This window comes from Phoca vitulina, unplaced genomic scaffold (assembly GCF_004348235.1).
Source record: "Phoca vitulina isolate PV1807 unplaced genomic scaffold, GSC_HSeal_1.0 scaffold1, whole genome shotgun sequence".
Lineage (NCBI taxonomy): Eukaryota > Metazoa > Chordata > Mammalia > Carnivora > Phocidae > Phoca > Phoca vitulina.
In genome coordinates, this window is record NW_022589704.1 from 91236730 (window position 1) to 91260436 (window position 23707).

The window sequence follows — 23707 nt, forward strand, 5'->3', positions numbered from 1 at the left end:
GCTCCTGTCAGCCTTCCTTCATTTCGTTTCTCTATCAAATGTCCGCTAGAGGAGTTGAACATCCAAGCCCAATGTGCAATTGCTAACACTAAGTTATTCCTTCCTCTTACAAACGGAGCTGCCAAACAAACATTGCTGCGGGAGGCCGAGGGGAGGGACCCAGCTCTCACAAAGCCCACCACAGCCTCCTCTGGAGCAAGCCCCAACAACAGCACCATTTTGACTCCCAGCGTCACTGCCTGTTTCACGGTGATGGTCCCCTAAGTGGCCCCCCAGTCTCCAGTCTCTCCCCATGTAATCAATCTGTCATCCACGTGCAAGAGAGATCTTTCTGATATGCAAATCAGATCATGCCTCTGTCCTGCTTAAAAACCTTTCAGCAGATCCCCATGAAGGAGGAAATTAAGTACCCACTCTCTAGCACTTAGACAAAGCCCCTCACCATCTCTCCTGGGGCTACTTTTCTAGATTTTTCCTCCTACATGCTGCTCTCTTCTGGTATACTTTAGGTCTTTGCTACCTGGAAAAATTTTCTTGTCTTTCAAACCTGAACCTCAGCATTACCTGCTCTGGAAGCCACCCCTTCCTGCCATGCCCCACTCCATCTCATAGTCCATGCCAGCCTCAGCGAGGTAAAGGGCTTCCCTGTTCCATGAAACACTGATGGAGACTCTATCCTTGCACCACGGTTACACTCTTAGCATTTGTCTATAGGGTGTTGTCTCCATCCCATTTTTATATTCACAAGAAAAGGTACTGTCTCACTCTGGTGTCAGTGAAGTAGCCAAAAATAAGCAGGCTTTATTCATGTTTATGAGATTTCTTGCACTAAGTGGTGGGAATCAAAGATAAGAAAGACCCGGTCCTTGCCAGAGAGAAGCAGGCAGAATTGTAGGGCAAACGAGCACATTCACAAATATTGTATTACAGATTACAGTTGACCCTTGAACATGGATTTGAACTGCGTAGATCCACCTATGTGCAGATTCTTTTTTCTTAGTATGATACTATAAATGTATTTTCCCTATAACTTTAACATGTTCTTTTCTCTACCTTACTTTATTGTAAGAATGTAGCATACAATACATAGAATATACAAATATATTAACTGATGGTTTATGTTATCAGTAAGGCCTCCAGTCAACAGTAGGCTATTAGTAACTAAGTTTTTGACGAGTCAAGTTATACATGGATTTTTGACTGTGTGGGGGGGTTGGTACCCCTAACCCTTGTGTTGTTCAAGGGTCAACTATATATAATAAAGCTATAGTACAAGAGGTCCATACATCTTTCTTAAAGGAAAAAGATTAATAAACAAAAGAACACAATAGGAAGAATTATGACCTCACTGTTATCTTCATTTGAAGATTAAGTATGGTTTAAGGAGATGCACAAAGGTGTCAAGTTTACAAAGGACAGACTTGTGACAGCTAATTTTTTTTCAATTTGCCTAGGCCACAGGATGCACAGATAATTGGTCAAATATTATTCTGGGTGTTTCTGTGAGAATGTTTTTGGGTAAAGTTAACATTAAATGGGTAGACCGAGTAAAACAGACTGCTCCCTAATGTGGGGAGGGCCTTGCTGAATCAGTTGAAGGCCTGAATAGAACAAAAAGGCTGACCTTCCTCCAAGTAAGAGAGAATTCTTTCCTGCCTGACATCATTTGAACTGGGACATTTTCCTGCCTCTGGACTCAAACTGAAACAGTGGCTCTTCCTGGGTCTTAATGCCAGGCTTCAGATTGGATCTATACCTGCTCGCTCTCCTGGGTCACCAGCTTGTTGACTCACCCTGCAGATCTCAGGACCTGCCTACCTCCATAACTGCATGAGCCAATTCTTTACAAAACAAATCTCTTTATGTATCTATGCATACATCCTTATTGGCTCTGTTTCTCTAGAGAGCCCTGGCTACTACATCCTATTACAGTGATAATAATAAAGAGAGTGTTGCTTAATTGGAGCTTGGGCATTCGAGCCAGATGGCATGCGTGCAAATGACAGTACTACCGTTGGTTAGCTCTGTGACCTTGGCAGGTTATTTAAACATTCCATTCATAACTTCCTCATTCATAAAGTGGGGATAATAGCAGTGTCTACTTCATGGGGCTGGTAAGAGGATACGACTGAATGAGTGAATACCCCAAAAGAGCATAGAACAATGGTTAATAAGCAGTAAGCAAGCAATAAATATTGGTGGTTAGCATTTTCAGTCATCAGCATTTACTATTAATTCAATGAAGTATCAGTCTCTATGCCATTTGCTTCACACCCACCGGCTCATTAAATCCCACGCCTCTACTACAGAGGTATTCATGTACAATGTAGAAAACCAGGATAGCATAGCCCAGGGGTTTAGAGTGTGGCTTCTAGAATATGACATACCACCCATGGGACCCTGGACCCATGATTTAGAGCTCAGGCTCCTTGTAGAATTGTTTTTATGGGGTTGTTTAGAAGGGTTGTTTCACAAAAGATATTAAAAATGTAGCATAGTGCTAGGTACATATTAACCACTTCACAACTGTGTTAGAAGATATTCTTGTTACTATTCAGGTACTCATAATTACTGTTAAGAGGGTAAGTCCCCAGTGACGTTGTAGCTGAGGTCTGAGCCATGGTCTGGCTGACTCAAGCCTAAATTTTTAACCTTGCTTCCATCCTCCCTCCTCAAACCAGCCCTGACAACCCCAGAGCAGAGGCTGAGGACAGCGCTGCCCACCCTGAAGCCCACAGACAGTGGGGATGTAATGGAGCAAAATCAGAAATCCAACACCAGATGTACATGTGGGACACTACTTCTCCCCTTCACGGTGCTCTAATGAAGATACAACGTGTTTTCCCCTTGGTCCACTCTCATTTTCAGTATCACTTCACAGAAGTCCTATCAATGTTTCTTAACATGCTCTAATTATTTTTCTTTGTGAAAATAAAAAGTAACCCTGCCAGAGATAGCCTTCATTTTTTATTTACATTCAGCCCACCTAAATGTTTTTCTCCAGAAATGAGAAAAATAAAAGCATCCCCTGAGCAGCCACCACTGGGCATGGACAACAGTTCAGATACTGTCTTCTTGGAATTGCGGTCTTTGATGCTGGTGATACTTGCTCTGTGAGCTTCCTGAAGCAGCAAGGGGTGAGTTGTGTTCTCTAGGAAACCTCAAGGGATGGGTGGGATGGACACATTCAATCACGGGGACACCTGGCTCCCCAATCTTGTGCTCAACATACCTTCAAAGTGCTTTTCACAGATCTGTTCTTAAGGGCTGCTCTCCTCACCCAGGTGTGTCCTTGACCTTACCACTTTGGAAAGTTAGCTTTAAACTATTTTTTATATTAGTGGTGATGGGCTTTGGCTAAGACATAAACTTGTCACCTTTGCTGGTCCTGTCACAGCACAGACCTTGGTGAGGCAGTGAATGTGCAGTCTGAGCAGCCAAAGGGAAGCTCTGGGTGTTGGCGGATAGGCCTGGAACCTGGAGCCCAACAGGAGCAGCTGGGGCCATCGTGTGACATTTGTCTGTTGGCCCTCACCTTCTCCCCATCCGTCCTTGCCTTGCACTCGCTCTTTCTGGGCTCTCCTGTCCATTTTCCTTTCCCTAAGGCTGCTTGCAAAACCACTACCTAGAAGGCTGCTTCCTCAACCTACAGTGGGGCCAGCCCAGTCACTATGCCAAGAGACTAGATAATGATCTTTAAACATAATTTGGCTTTTTTGTTTTTTTGTTTTTTTGTTTTCTTTTTGGTTTTTGCTTTCTTGCTAGCACGCTCTCTGAAAGACTTTAGGTGCTTAGGTCCCCTCATAAATTTTTAAGTTTACTTCTAAAATGTTTATCACATGTTTGATAGTAGAAAGGCATGTGATTTTCAGACTACAAATTGTAAATATGCTTTAAATACATTTTTATTAAAACCTTGGAGCTGCCAATTTAGCTCATTTAATTCATAAAAAATGTCTACCATATAACCCAATGGATAAGGTGATCTTTACTGTCAAACCAGTCAGCTAAACCAAGTTTGAATTCCAACAAAAAGTGTGGCTTCAGGGGTGCCTGGGTGGCTCAGTTGGTTAAACGTCCAACTTTTGATTTCAGCTCAGGTCATGATCTCAGGGTCATGAGATTGAGCCCCAAGTCAGGCTCCATGCTGTGCGTGGAGCCTGCTTAGGATTCTCTCTCTCTCTGCCCCTCCCCCTTCCTCACTGCCCCTCCCTCACATGCACTCTCAAAACAAAACAAAACTATGGGTTCCTTTTTTTTAAAATCCAACACAATGTGTTAATAAATGTCCCTATGACACTTGTTATTCATTTCTGAATTCTAAGTTTAAGATACAGGAGATAAATAGATCGATCAAGCAATGGACAGATGGATAGATAGCTGGAAGGGAGGAAGGAAGGAAGGAGAACAGGAAGGTGGGTGTCTGGCCATGATTCTGAAATCAGCTCCCTTCAGTACTCCTTAGCTAAAAAGTCTCTTTCTCAAAATTTTCCCTCAGGAACTATACATTCCCAAATTGTCCCACTTTTTTAGCACACCAGAGATTTTTCACCCTGGAGAAGGGAATGACAGTAAAATTGAGTATGGGTCAAAGATACGGTTTCTTTAAAAAAGTGGACAAGTGCAATTGTGGGAGGGAGGGCTGAGTTCTCAGACAGACAGTTTTTAAGAAAGAGGCCATATGGAGGCCGAGGACCTAAAAACTGATTCCCCTGCAGCCCACACACCCAGGTTCAAAGACCTATAGGGTTCTGTCAGTCTGGGCCCCTGCATTACTACAATGGGGCATGCAGCAGGCCTGTACTGGGGATGCAGCAGAAATGAGTCATGGATGTTTTTGTTGTAGTAAGCCACTGAGACTTTGGAGAGTTTTCATAATACAGAATAGCCTAACCTATCGTAACACATACATAATAAAGCTACTGTTCAAATCGGGTCCCTGCCTGTATCTGTGTCTATATTTCAATTGATGCGAAATTTAGTAGTTAGAAGAAGAATTCTTGCCCAATCTTTTCTCAAACTCTCTCTCTATCCAAATCTTACCCTTTAGGACCCAGATTTTCCCTAGTATCTTTCTTTGCTCTCTCAACTCACAGTGTTCTTTTTTCTTCCCCTCTGAACTAGGCATTTACCTAAAGATGCAACTCCTATGCCTCCAGGAGCCAGTCAGGCAGCATAAATGGGTAATTGGGAGAACTGGAGGGAACTTGTTTCCCCTAAAGGCATCTCAATTTAATTAAAACAAAAGAAAAAAAAGCACACTTTGCCAGGCAAATAAACATAGCTCTGGTCTGCTGGGTTGTGACCTTTGTAGAATTCATAAGAAATTCATTTATTTTCCTGGTGTTTTAAACTATTATTTTGAGCTTTCACTTTGTCTTCATAAGTGTCTTCACTTTGTATTCATAAGAATAAAAAGTGTTTAAATTTTTTTAAGTGGTTACTGCTTCTCTCTCCAGCAAGAATATAAGTTCCCTGCAGACAAGCATAAGATCTGCCTCAACTCTGGGTTCTACATAGATTCTGAGACCGTGCATTCATAAATGGTTTTGATATAATCTGCTTTGAGGAAGAGAATATACATTATAAATTACAGCATAATTAGCCTAAGATAGTATATTTTGTTAGTATGCCTGAACCACCAGGCATTTCTCTTCCTTAAAATCCCTGTGTCATGGTAAAGTGTCAATAATGCCACTATCCTTCCTAAGTGTTACTGTCATCATCTCTGGGTGAGTTAGCATAGAGGTGGGTTGGGTAAGCTGAAAGGGCTGTCCTCTGGTTGATGTGAACCCGAGGACAACAATTTCTCTAGGGAGTTTCTGGACTCCAGTTGACATGGAATGGGCTTCCACCTGGCTTAAAAGCAGTTAAGAACAAAGGATTCTTCTTTAAAAATAAGATCCCACTGTCAGTTCTTATGAATTAACTCCAGTTGCTACTCTACCTCAGTTAGGGCAAACCAGCTCCTCCTATTCCCTGCAGCGGTTTTGGAAGTTAACCTATGTCTTGGTACCTTTACCTGTTTCAACTTCATTTACTTACGACTAATTAAATTCATCCATTTAATGTCTTAATCCCTGCTGGTATACAATGCGCCATGACTGCAGAACATTTTCCCCCCAAACATCAAGCCTACTAAATGCCTCCAAAAACACCACAAGGGCAGTTTCCTGTCAGGGATACGCCTGTCCTCAATGAGATTTTTCCAATATCGTCCACAATTTTATCATTTCAAAAAGCTTTTTAATCTAGCAGAGAATAACAAAGTTCATCAGGAAAATTGTTTTGACCTTGGGAGTAAAGTGTTGCTAGTATTACTGGAAACTTGAAGTGGGCTCCATTCAGGAACGTCTGATTGCCATCCTTACTACCTTAATCATTCTCATCCGGGAGTTAAAAAATCCTCTGCCCCACCTCCAGGCCCTGAGATACACACATGTCATAGCAACTGGAAGCATTGCCACCATCATCATTATCATCACCATCACCTTTCCTCTATTGGTATAGAACACTGGACCAGGGCTTGGAGTCCAGAGACCCAAGGGGAAGATTGGCTGACTCCTGATATGGAGTCAAGTCCCAGTCTCACCGCTGAAGTGATGAGTTGTTGCTCAATCCTTACATTTAAATGTGGCCCTCTTGCACTCCTTATTCAACCTGCATTCTTTTTTTTTTTGCTTTTTTTTTATTATTATGTTATGTTAATCACCATACATTACATCATTAGTTTTTGATGTAGTGTTCCATGATTCATTGTTTGCATATAACACCCAGTGCTCCATTCAATACGTGCCCTCTTTAATACCCATCGCCAGGCTAACCCATCCTCCCACCCCCCCTCCCCTCTAGAACCCTCAGTTTGTTTCTCAGAGTCCATAGTCTCTCATGGTTTGTCTCCCCCTCCGATATCCCCCCCTTCATTCTTCCCCTCCTGCTATCTTCTTCTTTTTTTTTTTTTTTAACATATAATGTATTATTTGTTTCAGAGGTACAGGTCTGTGATTCAACAGTCTTACACAATTCAGAGCGCTCACCATAGCACATCCCCTCCCCAATGTCTATCACCCAGCCACCCCATCCCTCCCACCCCCCACCACTCCAGCAACCCTCAGTTTGTTTCCTGAGATTAAGAATTCCTCATATCAGTGAGGTCATATGATACATGTCTTTCTCTGATTGTGATCTCTCTCTCCCCAGAATCACTATCTGGGTCCAAGAATCTTCTTCCCCTAGCTCTGGCTTCCGTTGCTATTTGTAATATCTGCTCCCTCCTTTCCTGTTATCTTTCAAGACTTACTTTAGAATCTACAGATTTTGTAGCATGAGTCAATCCCTCACTCCCAAAATAAAGATATCCTTATTTCCTCCCAGGCCTCCCTCATTTGTACATGCTATTCCTCCTGCCTAGAGCATGAATCAGAGCCCAGATCCACCATCTCAAAGGTGTGTGCACTGTTGGGGGTAGAAGATGAGTAGATGGGTTGGGGCTCTTGAAATCTTCCCTGACCACTTCTCCCTTGCCGTAAATGCAGGAAGGTGCCCATTTTCCGTGAGTCCAGTCCATCTTCAAGCCCTCCCTCAACCTCATCACTGGTGTTCCTTTAATGATCTCCTTCCCGCCAGACTGTAAACTAGTTTACAGCACTTGGCATTATTTATCTTTGTGTCCAAGGCCCTTTGTTAAGGAAGGAAAGTTTGTTTTAAAAAGAGTAAGTTTTTCCTTTTTTAAAAGATTTATTTGAGAGAGAGCAAGGGGAGGGGCAGAAGGAGAGAGAATCCTCAAATAGACTTCATGCTGAGCTCAAAGCTGGACACAGGGCTCAATCCCAGGACCCTGAGATCATGACCTGAGCTGAAACCAAGAGCTGGCCAGCTGGCTACTTAACCAACTGAGCCACCCAGGCTCTCCATCCTTTCTTAACCTACCATATCATTATCATAATAGCTCATTTCCCTTGAAATGTAACAGAATAGTTTGAAAATGCACCTAAAATACTCCTCAAATGAAAACATGAAACACTTGAAGAAAAAAATAATTGGTGAGTGATTACAATTAATTGCCTGCTTTTAATTAAAGGTCACTTTAGTCAGAAACTTACTAATGCAGGACTTAACCTCTCCCTTATATCTCTTGAGGCAGAACAAAGCACAGAGTCCCTTGGGCCAGCAATCTAACAGGCTGTGAATTCATAAAGGATACTACCTTGGGGGGATTCCAATTACTGGTGGGAAATCATTTGCTCTTTAAAAGTCAGTGTCAATAATACACCAAAATGCTAATAAATCTTAAGACTCTGACCAACCAGCAGTTTAACCACAGTGAATTTTAGGATGAAGGGACCAGGGAAAAAGAAAATCTATTTAATTGTTAGCTCTAGGAACATTTCACCTTGTTCGAAGGTAATCTAGACTCTGGATCCTATTTGGAAACCATTATCTGTGGCCCTTCTGGGGTAAAAGTGCCCCCAGAAAGACATGGACTTGAGTTGTGGGCAACCTAATTAATGGAAATGGCCTCTAACTTTAACCCAAGACCATGCATAATGCCTACCTACCTATTTCACAGTTTACAGTAATGAGATTAATGAGCCACTTCCTTAGGAGGCCAGAGAGAATCAGAGGCAAAAATATATCCTCTTTATTGTGGGCTGCCTTCAATTTGTGTTATGAACTGAGGTTTAGATAGGTAGAGCAGAGGTCCAGGGACTGGAGCAGCTCTTTCCATAACTGGTAAACACACAGACTATCCAAAGATGCACAGACAATTCTACTGTTGTAATAGGATTAATTCTATTGAAGAACCTGTGCTATCTGCCCAATACATGCTGTGATAGAGACAGGCAGTCCAAAGGCAGAGAGAAGTCAGTCTCTGCCACCAATGAGTCTAGTGTGTAAGACAAACAATTAATACTCATTAATAAGTAACAGTTTAAATTTAGAATGAGGTTTCAGTAAGAGAAGGCACAAAATTTATTGAGAGAGGAAGTAATCCTCTGTCAGAAATATTCAGAGAAAGCTTTACACAAAAGGATGGACTTTGAAGAATGAATAGGAATTTTTTTTTTAAAGATTTTATTTATTTATTTGAGACAGAGAGACTGAGAGAGAGCATGAGAGGGGGGAGGGTTGGGAGGGTCAGAGGGAGAAGCAGACTCCCTGCCAAGCAGGGAGCCCGATGCGGGACTCGATCCAGGGCCTCCAGGATCATGACCTGAGCCGAAGGCAGTCGCTTAACCAACTGAGCCACCCAGGTGCCCATGAATAGGAATTTTTTAAATGAAAAGGTAAAGGGGCATTCTTGGCAGAGTGACATCACATGCAAAGAAAGAGGTTTGAAGTACTACAGTGTGTTCATGGGGCACCTAGGTGGCTCAGTCGCTTAAGCATCTGACTTGATTTCAGCTCAGGTCAGGATCTCAGGGTCCTGGGATGGAGCCCCACATTGGGCTCTCTGCTCAGCAGGGAGTCTGCTTCTCCCTCTCCCTCTGCCCCTCCTCCAGTTCATGCTCTCTCAAAATCTTTAAGAAAAAAAAATACTACAACGTGTTCAGTGAACAACAAGAGGATTGAAAGTCCAGAACAAGGCTGAATTGAAACTTTAGGTTGCTTCATCTTTGGAGCACCCACTCTTAAACAAATAGAGTATTGTAGATGCTCCATTAGATTACTCTTGGGCTTCATGGGGATGGGGAAAAGGGTTGTCCATGAAATTAAGATTCTTGGGTGGTTTCTAAAAAGTATTTGAGAACTTGTTGCTGTGCCCACACTGCTACCCCTTGGGTGAGTGACCATCCCTGGGGAGAGGGCTCCAGGATCAGGCTAAACAGGGAGTGTGCTGGAGAAGGAATGAGGACTTCTGATTCCATCATTACAAGAGGGATAACTTGGCAGGAGAATCTTCAGAAATAAACCATAGGAGTGGGTCTGAGTCACCCTTCTGAACAGGAATAGCCCCACATCTTCCTAGATTATATGGGTTCTCTCTGCAGGTGGGCTATGTGCACTGCACAGAAAGCTCTCTTTTGACCATTTTCTTTGGCTGTTGCATCACTGCTATAAAGACATGTGCATTGTACATCACTTGGAGCACATAATCACAGAGCACTGAAATGTAAGCAGAGAACAAGCAGTTTACCATTATCTTCTTGGTGACAGATGAATGTGAGATTTGTATGCAATATCAGATCCTACAAGATGACCCTGTGATGGGGACTAAATCCTACATATATATGTATATACAAATACATATATAAACACCCCCACCCCCACAGGTAACTGTGGAACACCTGCACATATACCCACATTTTCCACTAGATAGAATTGTCACCACCTTTACCAGGTACTAAAAAGATTTTATGTCTGAAATTTGCAGCAAAAGCAAATCCACATTCAACACCACCTCCCCTTTTCAAATAGACTTCAGTTTAATAAATAAAGGATAGTGAAAATTGCTTCCACCAATCCAGGATTTAATAGTAGTGACTCTGAATCACTTGATTCAGTTGTTTTAAAATTTGCTTACTATCTGTAATTCAACCAGTCTTCTGGATGGTGAATCGTTCCTTAGTAAAATTACATAATGTATGCTATATTTCTAATTAATTGCCTCTAACTCTTGTTAGCCACCGAACTCAATTTCTAACTCACAATGTTTTTCTAGAATTGGCTGGATTGTTATTGGATCCCTGAATTGTGCTTTCAAGGGAATTGGGTAGACAAGAAGGTACAATTGGTTTATTTTTCATGTAGTGGAAAATGGTAATGGAAAATCTCACCAAATAACAAGGTGTATTTCAAAAAGGAAGAAGAAAGAATGATCTTAGCCTTGCAAAACAGCTTTCTAAAGTTACGCGATTGTTTTCAGAAAACCTATTTGGCTGGAAAAGTCAAGATCAACCTCCTGTGTATCCTATTTGTATATTCTTCAAATTTTTCCTCCTTTTGTTTTACCCTATCTCAGAAGCCTAGGGGAACACAATCAGCTATCTAATTATGATTATCCCAAAGTATGATTATACTTTTTGATTTTTAAAAACTACCTTCAAGATAAAAAAGAAATTGGAAAAATGCTGAATTTTAGAATACCTGTTTGATTTCAGTTATACCAATCTGAATATTTTTGGGGTTCTGAGTTGTATTACACAAACACACACACAGGCCATTTCTGAGATTTGTTGCTCTTTTTTTTAGAGGCAACTGATGACCAGGTTTAGGTAAGTACATTGATAACTGGGACTAGCCATATAAGCAAAGCAAACCAACCAACAAATAGCTATACCAATCTCAGAGACCTCTATAAAAGCTTCTAGGGGGAAAAAAAAGCCTCCAGCTGCTTTCCAACAAGTATTGAAACATCAGATTGCTTCATGCATTCAATAAGGGCCCACATGGGACTTGGTCAAATCCTTACTCTGTCTTCTAATTTAGGCTCTTATCAACTGGACCTGGATCCATGGCTCCTAAATTTCAGGTCATTTTTGATTTACTTCCAAACTGTAATCTTCTGACCCAGGAAGGACAATCAGATTTTATCCACATGCGTACTAAAGAGCAGAGTTCAGAGAAGAAAAATAGGATGCCAGGAGACTTCTGTTTCTAGCAAAAAGATGCACTAGATACTCTGACCAAAAGAAAAAAAGGCTCACTCCAAAAGAACTAGATGTTGGATAAATTTCAACAAAGTTAAAAACATTGCTGAGCTCACACTCCTGTTTACTGCAGTATTTACAATAGCCAAGATATGGTAGCAACCCAAGTGTCTGTCAAAAGATGAATGAAGATGTGATTTTATGTATGTAATGGAATATTACTCAGCCATCAAAAGGATGAGATTTTTGCCATTTGCAACCACTTGGATGAAGCTAAGGAGTATTATGCTAAGTGAAAGAAGTCAGATGGAGGAAGACAAATACCACAGGATTTCACTTATATGTGGAATCTAAAAAGAACAAAATGTATAAACAAACAAAAAGCATTAATAGACCCATAGATACAGAGAACAAACATGGTTGTCAGAAGGGAGAAGAGTGGGAGATGGGCAAAATAGATGAAGGGGAGTGGAAAGTATAGGCTTCTAGTTATGGGATGAATAAGTCAAAGGGATGAAAGGTACAGCACAGGGAATATAGTCAATGCTATTGTAATAGTGTTGTATGGTGACAGATGGGAGCTACACTTGGTGGTGAGCATAGTATAATAAATAAACACATCAAATCACTATGCTGTACACCTAAAACAAATATAACATTGTATGTCAACTATACTTCAATAAAAGGAAACAAAAAACATTGCTGAGCTCACAAAAATGAAGCTAAGGGAAATCCCCAAGGGCAAAAGACAAGCAAACACAACAACAAAGTGAGGGTAAATAAAATCAGGTTAGTAAATAATCAAATGCCTTTATGCAATTTGGAATTAATGGCTGGCCATGTAGGAAATTGGAAACTAACATTGCCTAAGTTTGAGCAAAACCTAATCTGAGGACCTGAGAAGCTCTCCTCAACACACACACACATGCACAGCCAAAGACTCGAAAATAAAAAACCAGAAAAAATAATAATAATACTCTGCCTGCAGACAGCAAAGGGAGACAACAAGGAAATCTCCCTGTCTCCACCACAGCTCTGTTAGAAGTAATAATGACAACCACACCATCTTCTCCGTGTATAGGTAACCATGGACCTGGCCCCATATGGGTCTGGATATTGAGTGTGTATTACACTCATGGCCAGAAAAATGAGCAAAGTTAGTATTACCTCTTGCCTTTAATTGAAATCAAACAAATTCTCTTTGGAGGAAAACAGGGCAACCTTGGCCCTCACAGAAAACCCACAGATTAAGTTTAGATAAATATGGGCTCACAAAAAAAAAAAAAAAAGACCAAACATTATACGGAAACAGGCTACCATGAGTAAGAATCAATAAAATAAATGAAGAAACAAAATACAGGATCCCTAAAGTACTGTAACTCAGAAATATCACATAAATATATAGAAAAACTGTATTAAATTGTTTAAAGAAAAAATAGGTTACATAAAAATGAGAAAGGACACAAGAGATTACTAATAATAGCCAGGCAGATTTGAGGAACAAACCAAATAAAATTCTTTTTTAAAAATATAAGCTTTGAAATTAAAAATGGGTGGGCTGAACAGCTGGCTATACACAGATTATTAGGAAATTACAAACCTGGAAGAATTACACTGAATGCACTCCAGATAGATAAGGAGATGGTAAGAATGAAGGAGAGGTTAGGAAACATGGAGGATGGAATGACCAGCTCTAACACGGGGGTCTAATCAGGGCCCCTGAAGGAGAGAAGAGAATGAGAAGCATGAGAAAAGAAAAGGGCAGACCAAGCTCTTTTCAGGAACATAGACTCTATATACCTCAACAAAATATTGGCAAATCTAGAAAAAGTTAAGAAATATAATTTATCAAGACCAAGTTGGGTGTATCTCATAAATTTGACTTAACCTAAGAGGATGTTGTTTCTGTTATCTCAAAATCTATGGTAGTAGTATAGCAGAAATGATGTAGGAGATGAAGAAAAATCTGATAAAATTCAGCATTTTTGATAAAAATTCACTGAAACTTAGAAATAAAGGGAATTTCTCTAACTTGATGAAGGATAGCCACCAAAAACCTACAACAAACATTCTTCAGGATGAAATTTAGAACCATTCCCTTTAAAGTAAGAACCAAGTCAAGGTTACCCATTCAATTCCACACTGTATTGTAGTTCCTAGACAGTTTAGAAAGACAAGGAAAAAATTATAAAAGATGAAAAAAGACTATTATTTGTTAATGATATGATTTTTATATAGGACACTCAAAGAAAATCTTAATATTGTAATTACTAAGAATGTCAAAGTTACAGCACATAAGATCACTATGTAAAAGTTTTATACACAATATAGAAAAATTTTTTCTATACACACGTACCAAATAAGAAAAAGAGGATTGGGGGAGGAGCAAGATGGAAGACGAATAGGAGACCTAAATTCCATCTGGTCCCAGGAATTCAGCTGGATAGGGATCAAACCATTCTGAACACCTACGAACTCAACAGGAGATCGAAGAAAAGAATACCAGCAACTCTCTGAACAGAAAAGCCACCACTGACTGGAAGGTAGGATGTGCGGAGAAGTGGATCCGAGGTGATATTCGGGAGGATAGACGGCAGGGGAAGGGGCCTCCGTCAGCTGCTTCTGGCAAGAGATAGAGCAGCGGAGCACAAAATCGGAATTTTTAGAAGTCGGCTCTGCTGAGGGACATCGCTCCAGTGGCTAAGCAGGGGGTGGAACCCTCGCTGGGACAGTGTGGTCTCAGGACCCTCAGGGTCACAGAAAGACCGGGGTGCCTGAGTGCAGCAGAGCTCCCAGGTGTTGGAGCGGGGAAGCTGGCTGCAGAGACAGAGCCGAGTGGGCTCTCAGCTCGGGGCTGCCATAAACTGTGATCCGCAGCACAGTCGGGCCACTGGTCCTCCAGCAGGGACCCAACAAGCAGCAGATCTGGGGAGACTCCCCTTCCTCCCCCAGGAGGAGTGGCACGGGAGTGCACCACAGGGATCTGCTGGGTTTGGAGACTCCACATGGGGTCAGGTGCCAGAGATAGAAACACTCGGTCACAGGCCGGGTGAGCAGAGAGTGGGGCCGGAGACCAGGGAGACGGGAGTGACTGACTGCTTTTCTCTAGGGGCGCACTGAGCAGTGGGGCCCTGAGTTCTCGGCTCCTCTGGGCAGAGAATGGGAGGCCGCCATTTTCACTCTCGGCCTCCAAAGCTGTACGGAAAGCTTGCAGGGAACAAAAGCTCCCGAGAGCAAACCCGAGCAGATTACATAGCCCGGATGGGTAAGGGCGGGGCAATTCCACCTCTGGCAAAGACATTTGGGAACCACGGCAACAGGCCCCTCCCCCAGAAGATCAGCAAGAACAGGCAGCCAAGACCAAGTTTACCCATCAATGAGAAAGGCAGAACTCCAGCGCTAGGGGAATACTGCACATGGAATTCATGGTTTTCTCCCCATGATTCTTTAGTCTTTCAAAGTTAATTTTTTTAATTTTCTTTTTCTTTTTTTTTTTTTTTGAATTTTTCTTTTTCCCTTTTTCAACCAACATCTTATCAATCCCTTTTTAAAAAAATCTTTTTTAATTTTCATTTTTAGAGTCATATTCTAACCCTTCATAGTAATTAACCTTATTTTTGGTATATATATAAGTTGTTCTCTCTTTAAAATTTTGGGATACAGTTTCTTCTAACAGACCAAAATATACCCTAAATCTCTAGTGTATGGCTTTCTTCTAGTCTCCTGCCTAATCACATTCTCTCCCTTTTTTTTTTAATTTCTCTTCTTTCTTTTTTCAACCAACTTCTTATCAAAGAAAATCCTGAAAGCAGCTCGGGACAAGAGATCTGTAACCTACAATGGTAGAAACATTAGATTGGCAACAGATCTATCCACAGAGACCTGGCAGGCCAGAAAGGACTGGCATGATATATTCAGAGCACTAAATGAGAAAAATATGCAGCCAAAAATATGCAACCTATATCCACCTAGGCTTTCCTTGAAAATAGAAGGAGAGATAAAAAGCTTCCAGAACAAACAAAAACTAAAGGAATTTGCAAACACAAAACCAGCCCTACAAGAAATATTGAAACAGGTCCTCTGAGCAAAGAGAGAGCCTAAAAGTAACATAGACCAGAAAGGAACACAGACAATATACAGTAACAGTCACCTTATAGGCAATACAATGGCACTAAATTTGTATCTTTCAATAGTTACCCTGAATGTAAATGGGCTAAATGCCCCAATCAAAAGACACAGGCTATCAGATTGGATAAAAAAAACAAGACCCATCGATATGCTGTCTGCAAGAGACTCATTTTAGACCCAAAGACACTTCCAGATTGAAAGTGAGGGGGTGGAAAACCATTTACCATGCTAATGGACACCAAAAGAAAGCTGGGGTGGCAATCCTTATATCAGACAAATTAGATTTTAAACCAAAGACTATAATAAGAGATGAGGAAGGACACTATATCATACTTAAGGGCTCTATCCAACAAGAAGATCTAACAATTGTAAATATCTATACCCCTAACATGGAAGCAGCCAATTATATAAGCCAGTTAATAACAAAAGCAAAGAAACACATCAACAACAATACAAGAATAGTGGGGGACTTTAACACTCCCCTCACTAAAAGGGACAGATCATCTAAGCAAAAGATCAACAAGGAAATAAAGACTTTAAATGACATACTGGACCAAATGGACTTCACAGATATATTCAGAACATTCCATGCCAAAGCAACAGAATACACATTCTTCTCTAGTGCCTATGGAACAGTCTCCAGAATAGATCACATCCTAGGTCACAAATCAGGTCTCAACCAGTACCAAAAGATTGGGATCATTCCCTGCATATTTTCAGACCACAATGCTTTGAAACTAGAACTCAATCACAAGAGGAAAGTTGGAAAGACCTCAAATACATGGAGGCTAAAAAGCATCCTACTAAAGAATGAATGGATCAACCAGGAAATTAAAGAAGAATTTAAAAAATTCATGGAAACCAATGAAAATGAAAACACAACTGTTCAAAATCTTTGGGATGCAGCAAAGGCAGTCCTAAGAGGAAAGTATATAGCAATACAAGCCTTTCTCAAGAAACAAGAAAGGTCTCAAATACACAACCTAACCCTACACCTAAAGGAGCTGGAGAAAGCACAGCAAATAAAGCCTAAACCCAGCAGGAGAAGAGAAATAATAAAGATCAGAGCAGAAATCAATGAAATAGAAACCAAAAGAACAGTAGAACAGATCAACCAAACTAGGAGCTGGTTCTTTGAAAGAATTAAACAAGATTGATAAACGCCTGGCCAGGCTTATCAAAAAGAAAAGAGAAATGACCCAAATAAATAAAATCATGAATGAAAGAGGAGAGATCACAACCAACACCAAAGAAATACAAACAATTATAAGAACATATTATGAGCAACTATATGCCAGCAAATTAGATAATCTGGAAGAAATGAATGCATTCCTAGAGAGGTATCAACTACCAAAACTGAACCAGGAAGAAACAGAAAACCTGAACAGACCTATAACCACTAAGGAAATTGAAGCAGTCATCAAAAATCTCCCCCTCCCCCACAAAAAAAGCCCAGGGCCAGATGGCTTCCCAGGGGAATGCTACCAAACACATAAAGAAGAATTAATACCTATTTTTCTGAAAGTGTTCCAAAAAATAGAAATGGAAGGAAAACTTCCAAACTCTTTTTATAAGGCCACCATTACCTTGATCCCAAAACCAGACAAAGACCCCATCAAAAAGAATTACAAACCAATATTCCTGATGAACATGGATGCAAAAATTCTCACCAAAATACTAGCCAATAGGATCCAACAGTACATTAAAAGGATTATTCACCACGACCAAGTCGGATTTATCCCTGGGCTGCAAGGTTGGTTCAACATCTGCAAATCAATCAATGTGATACAATACATTAATAAAAGAAAGAACAAGAACCATATGATCCTCTCAATAGATGCAGAAAAAGCATTTGACAAAGTACAGCATCCTTTCTTGATCAAAACTCTTCACAGTATAGGGATAGAGGGTACATACCTCAATATCATAAAAGCCATCTATGAAAAACCTACAGCGAATATCATTCTCAATGGGGAAAAACTGAGAGCTTTCCCCCTAAGGTCAGGAACACGGCAAGGATGTCCACTATCACCACTGCTCTTCAACATAGTATTAGAAGTCCTAGCCACAGCAATCAGACAACAAAAAGAAATAAAAGGCATCCAAATCGGCAAAGAAGAAGTCAAACTCACTCTTTGCAGATGATATGATACTTTATGTGGAAAACCCAAAAGACTCCACCCCAAAACTGCTAGAACTCATACAGGAATTCAGTCAAGTGGCAGCATATAAAATCAATGCACAGAAATCAGTGGCATTCCTCTACACCAACAAGACAGAAGAAAGAGAAATTAAGGAGTCGATCCCATTTACAATTGCACCCAAAACCATAAGATACCTAGGAATAAATCTAACCAAAGAGGCAAAGGATCTGTACTCAGAAAACTATAAAATAATCATGAAAGCAATTGAGGAAGACACAAAGAAATGGAAAAACGTTCCATGCTCGTGGATTGGAAGAACAAATATTGTGAAGATGTCAATGCTACCTAGAGCAATCTACACATTCTATGCAATCCTTATCAAAATACCACCCACTTTTTCAAAGAAATGGAACAAATAATCCTAAAATTTGTATGGAACCAGAAAAGACCCCACATAGCCAGAGGAATGCTGAAAAAGAAAAGCAAAGCTGGCGGCATCACAATTCTGGACTTCCAGCTCTATTACAAAGCTGTCATCATCAAGACAGTATGGTACTGGCACAAAAACAGACACATAGATCAACGGAACAGAATAGAGAGCCCAGAAATGGACCCTCGACTCTATGGTCAACTCATCTTCGACAAAGCAGGAAAGAATGTCCAATGGAAAAAAGACAGTCTCTTCACCAAATGGTGTTGGGAAAATTGGACAGCCACATGCAGAAGAAGGAAACTGGACCATTTCCTTACACCACAACAAAAATACACTCCAAATGGTTGAAAGACCTCAATGTGAGACAGGAGTCCATCAAAATCCTAGAGAAGAACACAGGCAGCAACCTCTTAGACCTCAGCCACAGCAACTTCTTCCTAGAAACATCGCCAAAGGCAAGGGAATCAAGGGCAAAAATGAACTATTAGGACTTCATCAAGATAAAAAGCTTCTGCACAGCAAAAGAAACAGTCAACAAAACCAAAAGACAACTGACAGAATGGGAGAAGATATTTGCAAATGACATATCAGATAAAGGGCTAGTATCCAAAATCTATAAAGAACTTATCAAACTCAACACCCAAAGAACAAAGAATCCAATCAAGAAATGGGCAGAAGACATGAACAGACATTTTTCCAAAGAAGACTTCCAAATGGCCAACAGACACATGAAAAAATGCTCAACATCACTGGGCATCAGGGAAATCCAAATCAAAACCTCAATGAGATACCACCTCACACAAGTCAGAATGACTAAAATTAACAAGTCGGGAAACAACAGATGTTGGCGGGGATGCGGAGAAAGGGGAACCCTCCTACACTGTTGGTGGGAATGCAAGCTGGTGCAGCCACTCTGGAAAACAGTGTGGAGGTTCCTCAAAAAGTTGAAAATAGAGCTACCATACAACCCAGCAATTGCACTACTGGGTATTTACCCCAAAGATACAAATGTAGGGATCCAAAGGGGTACGTGTACCCCGATATTTATAGCAGCAATGTCCACAATAGCCAAACTATGGAAAGAGCCAAGATGTCCATCGACAGACGAATGGATACACACAGACACACACACACACACACACACACACACACACACACACACACAATGGAATATTATGCAGCCAACAAAGGGAATGAAATCTTGCTATTTGCAATGACGTGGATGGAACTGGAGGGTATTATGCTGAGCGAAATAAGTCAATCAGAGAAAGACATGTATCATATGACCTCACTGACATGAGGAATTCTTAATCTCAGGAAACAAACTGAGGGTTGCTGGAGTGGTGGGGGGGGGAGGGATGGGGTGGCTGATAGACATTGGGGAGGGGATGTGCTATGGTGAGCGCTGTGAATTGTGTAAGACTGTTGAATCACAGACCTGTACCTCTGAAACAAATAATACATTATATGTTAAAAAAAAAAGAAGAAGAAGATAGTAGGAAGGGAAAAATGAAGGGGGGAATCAGAGCGGGGAGACAAACCATGAGAGACTATGGACTCTGAGAAAGAAACTGAGGGCTCTAGAGGGGAGGGGGCTGGGGGGATGGGTTAGCCTGATGATGGGTATTAAAGAGGGCACGTATTGAATGGAGCACTGGGTGTTATATGCAAACAATGAATCATGGAACACTACATCAAAAACTAATGATGTAATGTACAGTGATTAACATAATAAAATTTTAAAAAAAGAAAAAGAGGATTATATTTTTTTAAAGATACTTTATATTTTGGTTGCCATAGCAAGTTAACAATTATACAATTATAAAACTTTACTGAACTGAATTTAAAAACCTAAATAAATGGAAAAAATATAATCATAGACAGGAAGCCTAAGCATCATAAATGTATCCATTCTTCTCACTGATTTAATAAAATTTTATTACAATCCCAACAGATTTAGTGTGTGTATGCATCTGTAAGTCAGATTCAAAAGTTTTATCCTGAAGATCAAGGCCAAAATAACCTTCATACATGAATTAGGATATTGTTAGTTCTTATAGCAAACACATTCAATTCAGTACTTCCCAGGATGGTTTTTTTCTCACAAAAAAATCCAACATGAGTGGTTCTTCTCAGACACCCATCTTCCATGTGGTCCTTTGGACTCAAAGGCCCCCATATTTAGCTGGCCAATGAGAAAAGAGTACAGACAGAAATTGCCCCTACCCTGCCTTGTTCCAGCAGTGACATACATCACTCCAGGTGGAAACCTTTAACTGCAAGAGAGACTAGAGACTAAAGTGTAGCAACACGCCCAAGGAAAAGTGTAATTAGGTTTGGGTAACAGCTAGCCACTCTGCCTTGACACTCCTAAAGCAAAAGAAGGTAAGTGAATTTATTCTATTGGATTTCAAGACAATATAAAACTAATGATGTAATGTATGGTGATTAACATAATAAAAAAAGACAATAGAAAGCTACACACACATATTCTATAATATGTATGATACTATACATATTTTATATATAAAAACTGTGTTTGTATATTATGTAATATATATATATAACAGTACAGAGATAAATGAATTGACAAAACAAGCTTTAAAATTCAGAAAAAAAGTACCACAAATATATGAAAACTTGATATATAATGTAAAGGTCCTTTCAAATAAGTAGGAAAAGGATAATAAATAATCCCAGACATCTGCTTATACTATGGAAGGAACAAAATTGGAAACTACCTTACACTATATACAAAAACAAATTCAATGTAAACTAATTGTGTGTGAAAAGGTTTTAGAAAATGATATGGGGGACTATTTTTTGTCTGCAGAAGAGGAAAAAAATGTCAACACAAAGAACCATAAACCAAAGGGGAAGATATTGATAAATGTGACTATATTAAAATTTAGAATTTCCATTTGCTAAGATAAAATAGAGAGGAAAATACAGGCCATTTGTTAACATATATACCCAGAATATATAAAAGATCCCTTATACATCAAACATACTAATAAAAAAATGGGTAGAGAATATAAATTAACCATTTCATACCCATGAAATTGGCAGAAATTTTCAAATCAAAGAATGCCAAAAGTTTACAAAAAGGTGAAATAATAAGAACTTTCATAGACTGCTGGTCAGGGTATAAATGATATAATCACTTTGGATAACACTTTATTTTTCACACTATTGTTTGGATAACAGTTACTGTAAAATTGAAGAGGCACATATCCCACAACACAGCAAATTTTACTCCTAGGTATGTACTCTAGAGAATCTCTAATACCAGTGCCCCAGGGCACAAATACTAAATCTTCAAATCAACATTGTTTATAATTGCAAAAAACTGGAAATAACCTAAATGTTCAATGACAAGGGAATGGATGAATTGGAATGTTTTATAGCAATGAATTTCTTTATACAAAATTCAGGAACAAAACTAAATAATATATTGTGGAGGACACATTAATTACATAAAACTGTAAAGAACAGGGGCACTGGGGTGGTGCAGTTGGTTAAGCACTCAACTCTGTTTCAGCTCAGGTCATGATCTCAAGGTCCTGAGATCAAGCCCCGCCTCCGGCTCCATGCTCAGCATGAAATCTGCTTAAGATTCTCTCTCCTTCTCTCTCTGCCCCTCCCCCCTTTCCTCACGCTCACTCTAAAATAAACAAATCTTTAAAAAAACAAAAAAAAACCTGTAGTGAACAGCAAGAAGATAAACTCAAAATAGAATACTGGTTATCCTGAGGCAATGGGAAGTGGGGTATGATCAGGAAGGGAACATAGGAGACTTCAATTAGATTAGTAACATTTAACTTTGTACACAGAGTGGTTTGCATAGAACTTCATTTCACTTAGTTCCATACCTTATTTCCATATTTCTTTACATGTGTGAAATACTGGTAATAATTTCAATTTTTTAAAGAATTAAAATGTGTATACACACACATATAGCAATATAATATAATTTCAGATTCAATTGCTTACTTATTTCATCTCTCAATAGCCCCACCTGTAAAATAGCCCTTTCCTTAGATCCAAAACATGTGTTTTGGAAATAGAACACCTAACACAAGCTAAGTGATTATTTTAACATGCAGCAAGAAATTTTTGTGGGTTTATCTTCTTGGCTCTGCCATTTGGTGGCTGTAGGACCTTGGGAAAGTTATTTAATAGCTCTGAGTCTCAATTTCTTCATCTGTACAACAGAAATAGCAGTACCTATCCCAAAGGGTTGTTGAAAGGGTTAAACAAAATGATGAATTTAAAGAATCTAGTTGTTTTAGTCAGGAATTGTTTGCTTTAACATAGTAGAAAAAAAAATCACTCCGACTTACTTAAGCAAAAGAATATATTTAAAAGATTAGTGATTTCACTTAACCCCAAAAGCTGTGCATGCATTTGGGCCTCCTGTGGGACCAAAATCAACAACTGAAGAACTTTCAAGAAACAGGTGGTACTTCAAGAAGTTCCTTTCTCTTCCTGGGCCTGCATAGGTTCCTACCTCTGCCTCTCTCTGATCCTGGAGCTCACTTTTCTTTATGCCTCTCTGCTCCTAGGGGATAAGAGCCCTTCCTTCTCACCCACCCCCAAAATGTCATCCAAGTTCAAGAATGAACGCTAACTATCCATTCATAGTCACAATTCCAAATTCCCAGAGTAAATTCCAGTTGGGTGAGGTGTCCATCCCTGGTCCAGCCAGCTGTGGCAGAGGCACAGGGACACAAAGTGTAAACATGGTCTTTCTAGTATCCTTGTAACATTTGACACTGCTCAGGTACTTGATAAATGAATTTTGTGGCTATTACTGACCAAAATGCCAGGATAAATAAATATCATCTAGTTCATCCTATAACCTTGCCTTCTCATATAGGTGAGATTTCTCTCCCAGGTAATTACAGAAAAACCCAGGGAAATTGGTTGTTTATCATGTTTTGCAGCGCATTATTGAATTCCAAGAAGTTACTCCTCAGGATGGAACTGGAAGACCAGGATTATTCAAAAGAACTTCACACCCAAATTCATTCAAAGCCTCTTAAGCCACAAGATCTCAGCAAATGCAATTGTTGATAGAAGTGACTTTTCTCACCAAGATCCCTGCAAGGAACAACACAGTGAGGGGTCATCGATATGGCATGTTTTCACAACCTTGGTTGAAAGGTTTTATTTGATAAACTACTTATTTACAGGAGCATGCCATAAAGAAAAATCTTTATAAATGCCAGTGGGCTGCTTAAACAGAAATGGATAAACTCAGCAAGTATGAAATGCTACATGAGGCCATTGTTTTTGGGTCTCCCTTGGAACAATCAGACCTGTGATCATATATCACCTGTCCAAGGACCAGCACTCACTCATCCCAGATAACAGTGTCAGAAATCAGGGCACTATTTTCAAAGCCTGGC